Genomic DNA, 7494 nt, shown 5'->3' on the forward strand with positions numbered 1-7494 from the left:
TGACACCAACAGGCTCTTCTACAAACAATCCCGTAATTTTTTTGTATGTTTGTGACGTACGCAGCATTACACTGCAAGTAATCTGTTAATAGAAATTGAGTCTCATTACAATACAGTGCATCAGGTATCCTCAGAATGCAGTTTATTTCCTCTTCATTTAAGATGTGCTTGGGTGTATTACACGTTTTTTCTCATATGGGCTGGCCTTAACAGTTTGCATTAAGTTAAAACCACAATGTCTAGAAACATGCGATATTTAAGTGGGGTTCGAAGGAAAAAATTAAAAGCCTGCCGAGTCGAAGAAGTTAAGAAATCAACGAAAACAGATAAATTCTTCCAACGGTCACCTACAAGCCCAGAACAGACATGTACTAAAATTAGTAACGGAAGAGATATCGCAAATCAGTCTGACAATCTAAAACTTGAAAGTGGAAGTCAGGACAGTAGCAAAAACGAAAGGGTGAAAGATTCTGACTCGACAAACTACACCTTTTGGTACTGGTTGAGGATTACTCCAAAGTAAACCGAATGAAGAACATAAACTAAAAATTATGGGTAGCATGCCGTCCATGCCTCAGGTCCTTTCCCTAAAGACACTAAGTGCAAAAGATCGTTTATTAGCGATTATTATTATACACATACTAAAACAGGTAAGAAAACCGAAAGATTTTGGCTATGCTGTTCCCCTACTTCAAATGTTGTACATTGTGTAGCGCGCTGGTTATTCAGAGACCGAGAAAATACATGGCGTGATTGACAAATTAATAATTAGCGAGGTCTAAACAGGAAAATGAGAGTAAACGAAACTTGAGCTACACATTTAAATGGGTGCGTTATTAGTGGCATGCGGTAACACCGTAAAACCATTGACACACTTTTCGATGAAGTGTGTGATCAAATGCAAGCTATAATTTCTACTATCGTGGATATTACAAGGACATTAGTTCCATGTCAGATTGCTTTCTGCGGCCGTCGTGAATCTGAAATAGGGGAAGAATTGATAGTTTTTTAGTTATAACAGACCTCCTCTCCGGACACGATCCTCTTCTGAGGGCGCATCTTTCAAACGAAAAAACTAAGAGTATTTCAATCCACAACTCAAAAATGAGATGATAAACCTGTTAAAAGATTGTGTTTTAGAGTGGGTCATCGGTGAAATTAAACAGCAGCCATTCTATTTACTTACTGTAGACACAACCGCCAATGCATTAAGTAAGGACCAAATTAGTGTTGTAAGAAATTTGCATTTAGATTCAAGCAAGGCAGGCAGAAAGCAGTTTGAAACAAGGAACCGTTCCTAGGATTCTGTGACAAAAGGTACATGAAGTTGAGAGTTTTTAAAAAGAAATAACAACTTGTGCAGAGAAGATTAACATACGACTGGATAGCTGCAGCGGTCAAGGATACGATGGTGCTGGACTTATTAGTGAGAAATACTCAGGTTTGCAGTCAAGAATTAAAGCTAAGGCCCCAAATGCTGTGTTTATACATTGTTCAAAACATAGTTTAAATTTGATACTGAATAATTCCGATTATGAATATAAACAAACTGCAAGCCTTTTAATAGAAAAACTGCAGCGCATTTATGTTTTTTGGCGTTTCTGTGGTTCGATGAAGCGTCTGACAGACGTGTTACAACTATGTTGAAGAAATTATTCCCAACTAGATGGGCTTCGAGATTTGATTCTTGTTATCAGTAAAACTGAATTTCGTACAAATTTTGCGGTGCCAATCCAGTATCATTTGAAAGAGTAAGAAGACAACAGAGCAGAAAGAAGCTTCTAATTTGATAGAAACTACGGAAACTTTTGATTTTGGACCACGTCTCTTGTTTCAAAGTAAGTTTTTGGAAAATAGTAAACTAGCTGCCAAACTACCGCAGTCCCCTAATGCAGATAAAGGGAATGCCTCTCAGCTTCTTCAAACTGTAAGAAACGACTTAGTCACCTTAAGAAACAATTCTGAAATTGTAGCAGAAGAAGGGAAAGTACCAGTGGAACTTCGGAGCATTGATCCAAAGTTGACATCAAAATGTACCAATAACGTGAAAAAAAAAATTTCGGTGAGCTTTCTGCAGATCATAAAGTTGTGGATGAACTAAAGTTTTTTCAAGTCACAGTTTTTATTGCTTTTGTTGATATTTTAGTTCAATAATTAAACTTTACCAGTCTACAGAATATTAACGATTGTTTTATTTTCTTAGATCATGTTCATATTTTTGTTTCAGAAAATGAAGCTATTTCAAATAAAAAGAGTAGCAAAGCTGGTTGGAAAGTACATATCAGATTACTCTATAAATCTTTCACATGAACTTTTTAGCCAAAAAACACTTATGACGAAAGAATTTGGAAAGAAAGGTAATGTGTTGTTAATTAAGTATTTTGCAAAATTTTTGTTTGTCGAAAATACTTTTCTTGCAAGTAAGTCTCCCTGATGTATGCACAGCTTTTCAGCTGTACTTGACTCTGCAGTTGCTTCTACTACGGCATAAATATCATTTTTCAAATCGAAACTAACGGAAACGGTTCTTAGAAACTCGATGTCCGAGTCCAGATTAAGTGCTTTAGCATTTCTAAGCACTGAACATGAAACACGTCACCATCTTTACTTGGACGGCGTCGTCGAAAATTTCTGAGTGCCGAGCGTAAGAATTGGAAAGACGTGTTTGCTTTAGCATGGGCAGCCTCTGTTCACAAAACGGAAGACGTGTTTTCTGCAAGAAGTACAGGAATAGATGAGTTTATTTCACTTCTAATCTAAACTATGGTGTGTAAATGTCTTATGTTTTGATGTATGTTCTTTGAAGGTTTGTTAGTAAACAAGACTACAAACATTTATTTGCAGGGGGACCCCAAAACCTCAGTTATGCAACTGATGCCAAACTTCTTTTTCCTTTCCCTTCTTTTACTGTCCTTTAATAACTACGCGTAGTAGGAATGTGTCTCTCAGTACATGTCTTAGTCAAGGTGTTTTAATCCTTCGTATTATTTCCACTAACTTTCCTTCCTACCATGCATTTCTTTTTTACGTTGTTCACTCTATCACTTCATCTCACTTTAAGCATTTTTCCCCTCAATCACATTTCAAAAGTATCCAGGTACTTTTGTTTATTGTTGAATTCACATTGTTTACATTTATTGTCCTAAGAAGGCACTCCATGTTTTTGCGATGAGACATTTTCCTTCTTCGTTACTATTTAGCACCACCCAGGAGTCATGCGTGAGTTAAGGAATGTAAGGGGCGCTAGTAAGTTTGCTCCTTCCTTTTTCGTAACTTATATTTTATGATAATTATTATTTGCAGTATAATTATATACGAAGTCATTTAATACTTTCATGTTTATATGCAGTGAGATGTGAACTGTATTATGGATTAAATAACGTATGTTATAAAAGTAATTGTATATTAGAAATCTCTGGCACATTCTAAAACACTGTAGTGTGCTCGAGAACATTCCAGAACATTCGACGCTATTCCAGAGCATTTCACAACATTCCGGAATGTCCTACAATGTTCGTGGGAGTTCTGGAAAGTTTGGTAATAGCCTGAAACATTCAGGAAGGTCTCAGAATGTTCGGGAACATCCTGGAACGACCCAGATCATTGTGGAACATTCCAGAACGCCCTCGAATTTTGTGGAATGTTCTGGAACATTGCATACCATTTGAAGCCTTTTTTGTTGTGTTCTGGAATTCGCTACTGGCGGGGCTACCCGTTGGTAGGGCTACATAAAGCCAGACGCATCGTGGGTTCGAAAGTCAGTTTCTTATCAGTGACGAAGGGAGGAACCGAAGAAGTGTTGCAGCGAGTGAGTAAAAACAAACAGTGGAATGTGAGTAGTCGAAGTGATACAGCGACTGAATTTAAATCTAAAATAATGTGTGTAACGTGTACTTAGTGTGTTTATTAATAAACAGTTGATTTGATTTGTATTTTAGACAGTACCCAAGAGTAAAAGAGGGGGAGATCTTGCCAGTTTATGGTCACAGACAGGGAAGAGGAGGAGATGGACACAGAGGGGGGAGAAACAGTCAGGCAGAGAGGTGCGGAAGGAGGAGATGGAAAGAAGGGGGAGAGATGGACGACGAGAGGGGAAGGGAAAAAAGGAATCTGATAGTGGAGGAGGAAATGGGCAGAGGGGGATGGAGCAGATGGACAAGGAGATGGGCAGAGAGTGGCGGATCGAGGATTTGGACAGAGAGAAGGGCATAGGGGGCATGGTCAAAGAGGAGATTGACGGAGACAAAGGGGAATGAAGAGGTAAACTAATAGAAGAGTGGAAGAAACAGATACCCAACAACACACGGGAGTTAAAACGATAAGGTACAGGTAGTAAATCCATCTTCGCAGTTCATCTAATACAAGAAAATCATGCGGTGCACAGTGCCGAAAATAACCTCGTGATATTTCATACAATGAAGAAGGTAAACTTTATGGACACGTCTGAAGAATTAGACACCTACTTCCCCCGAAAAAAATCCAAGGGAGAAACGCTCAGTGAGCGATCCACACTTTCAAAACCAATTTCTTGGACACTTGCCGTGCTATTGTTGATAACTTCCTTAAAAGTTACTTCGCAAGTTAGTATTAAAAAATAGCTGCATATAGACGTTTGTTAACATGCTTCGTAAGCAGCCACCATGCGTACAAATCAATAAAACGCCCTCTACGTTTCCCAAGGTTAAAATTTTGCACACTAGAGGACTTTGCACTCGACTGGGATGCCCCCTCACTACAACTACTTTACGCTTCTAGAATGAAATTTTCACTCTACAGCGGAGTGTGCGCTGATATGAAACTTCCTGGTAGATTAAAACTGTGTGCCGGACCGAGATTTGAACTCGGGACCTTTGCCTTTCGCGGGCAAGTGCTCCACCAACTGAGCTACGCAAGCAAGACTCACGCCCCGTCTTCAAAGCTTCACTTCTGGCAGTACCTCGTCTCCTACATTCCAAACTTTACAGAAGCTCTCCTGCGAACCTTACACAACTAGCACTCCTGAAAGAAAGGATATTGCGGAGACATGTCTTAACCACAGCCTGGGGGATGTTTCTAGAATGAAATTTTCACTCTACAGCGGAGTGTGCGCTGATATGAAACTTCCTGGCAGGTTAAAACTGTGTGCCGGACCGAGACTCGAACTCGGGACCTTTGCCTCTCGCGGGCAAGTGCTCCACCAACTGAGCTACCCAAGGACGACTCACGCCCCGTCCTCTAAGCTTCACTCCTGGTTCGCAGGAGAGCTTCTGTAAAGTTTGGAAGGTAGGAGACGAGATACTGGCAGAAGTAAAGCTGTGAGGACGGGGCGTGAGTCGTGCTTGGGTAGCTCAGTTGGTGGAGCACTTGGCCGCGAAAGGCAAAGGTCCCGAGTTCAAGTCTCGGTCCGGCACACAGTTTTAATCTGCCAGGAAGTTTCACTTTACGCTTTTATTAAATCTAAAAATTATATTTTGTCTTTTGTTGGTAAAACATGCAATTTGGATTTTGCGAATATGTCTGAACATAAATCCTTTTAATTTTAAAGCGTGCCAATACTTGTAATGTACTGAATTGTACACTTTTTGTGATATTGGCACTTACGTTTTGATAGGCCGAAACCGCTACTCGACTCAGTAAAATTCTCAATAGCAACTGATAGGGTTTTCATCAATAAAAAGGGACAGTCTCGAAATTTTAAGTTGTCATCATACTATAAAATTTCCAACAATTTTACAGATAATTTTTTTTTTAGAAATTACGAACTTTATAAAATTTGATTTAGGTAGATCCTACCTGATACCAAGAAATGAAAATTAAATAATTTTTAAGTATATAATATCAGCTCAAAATATGAAATATTCATTACAATTTACAGTCTTATGTTTTTGTATAATTTTTATCAGAAAATTGTAGCCTGTTTATGGTGGAAGGCATTTTCTCTCATTTGTGCGTTGAGAATATTTTATTTCGATGAACATAACAAGGCAAATTGGAGAAAATGTGGCCTAAAAAGAAAGATACCTGTAGTTTTCTTCTCAGGCTCCGTCCACGAATGCCTTGCACAGCAGATAAAGATTAAGCTTTAGGTGTAAAAATTCACTGGTATAGTAAAAGCACAGGCTCAAAAAACTGATGTTGTTGTTGTTGTGGTCTTCAGTCCTGAGACTGGTTTGATGCAACTCTCCATGCTACTCTATCCTGTGCAAGCTTTTTCATCTCCCAGTACCTACTGCAACCTACATCCTTCTGAATCTGCTTAGTGTATTCATCTCTTGGTCTCCCTCTACGATTTTTACCCTCCACGCTGCCCTCCAATACTAAGTTGGTGATCCCTTGATGCCTCAGAACATGTCCTACCAACCGATCCCTTCTTCTGGTCAAGTTGTGCCACAAACTTCTCTTCTCCCCAATCCTATTCAATACTTCCTCATTAGTTATGTGATCTACCCATCTAATCTTCAGCATTCTTCTGTAGCACCACATTTCGAAAGCTTCTATTCTCTTCTTGTCCAAACTATTTATCGTCCATGTTTCACTTCCATACATGGCTACACTCCATACGAATACTTTCAGAAATGACTTCCTGACACTTAAATCAATACTGGATGTTAACAAATTTCTGTTCTTCAGAAACGCTTTCCTTGCCATTGCCAGCCTACATTTTATATCCTCTCTACTTCGACCATCATCAGTTATTTTGCTCCCCAAATAGCAAAACTCCTTTACTACTTTAAGTGTCTCATTTCCTAATCTAATTCCCTCAGCATCACCCGACTTAATTCGACTCCATTCCATTATCCTTGTTTTGCTTTTGTTGATGTTCATCTTATATCCTCCTTTCAAGACACTGTCCATTCCATTCAACTGCTCTTCCAAGTCCTTTGCTGTCTCTGACAGAATTACAATGTCATCGGCGAACCTCAAAGTTTTTATTTCTTCGCCATGGATTTTAATACCTACTCCGAACTTTTCTTTTGTTTCCTTTACTGCTTGCTCAATATACAGATTGAACAACATCGGGGAGAGGCTACAACCCTGTCTTACTCCCTTCCCAACCACTGCTTCCCTTTCATGTCCCTCGAGTCTTATAACTGCCATCTGGTTTCTGTACAAATTGTAAATAGCCTTTCGCTCCCTGTATTTTACCCCTGCCACCTTTAGAATTTGAAAGAGAGTATTCCAGTCAACATTGTCAAAAGCTTTCTCTAAGTCTACAAATGCTAGAAACGTAGGTTTGCCTTTCCTTAATCTTTCTTCTAAGATAAGTCGTAAGGTCAGTATTGCCTCACGTGTTCCAGTGTTTCTACGGAATCCAAACTGATCTTCCCCGAGGTTGGCTTCTACTAGTTTTTCCATTCGTCTGTAAAGAATTCGTGTTAGTATTTTGCAGCTGTGACTTATTAAGCTGATAGTTCGGTAATTTTCACATCTGTCAACACCTGCTTTCTTTGGGATTGGAATTATTATATTCTTCTTGAAGTCTGAGGGTATTTCGCCTGTTTCATACATCTTGCT

Source organism: Schistocerca piceifrons, chromosome 2 (genome assembly GCF_021461385.2).
Source record: "Schistocerca piceifrons isolate TAMUIC-IGC-003096 chromosome 2, iqSchPice1.1, whole genome shotgun sequence".
Taxonomy (NCBI): domain Eukaryota; kingdom Metazoa; phylum Arthropoda; class Insecta; order Orthoptera; family Acrididae; genus Schistocerca; species Schistocerca piceifrons.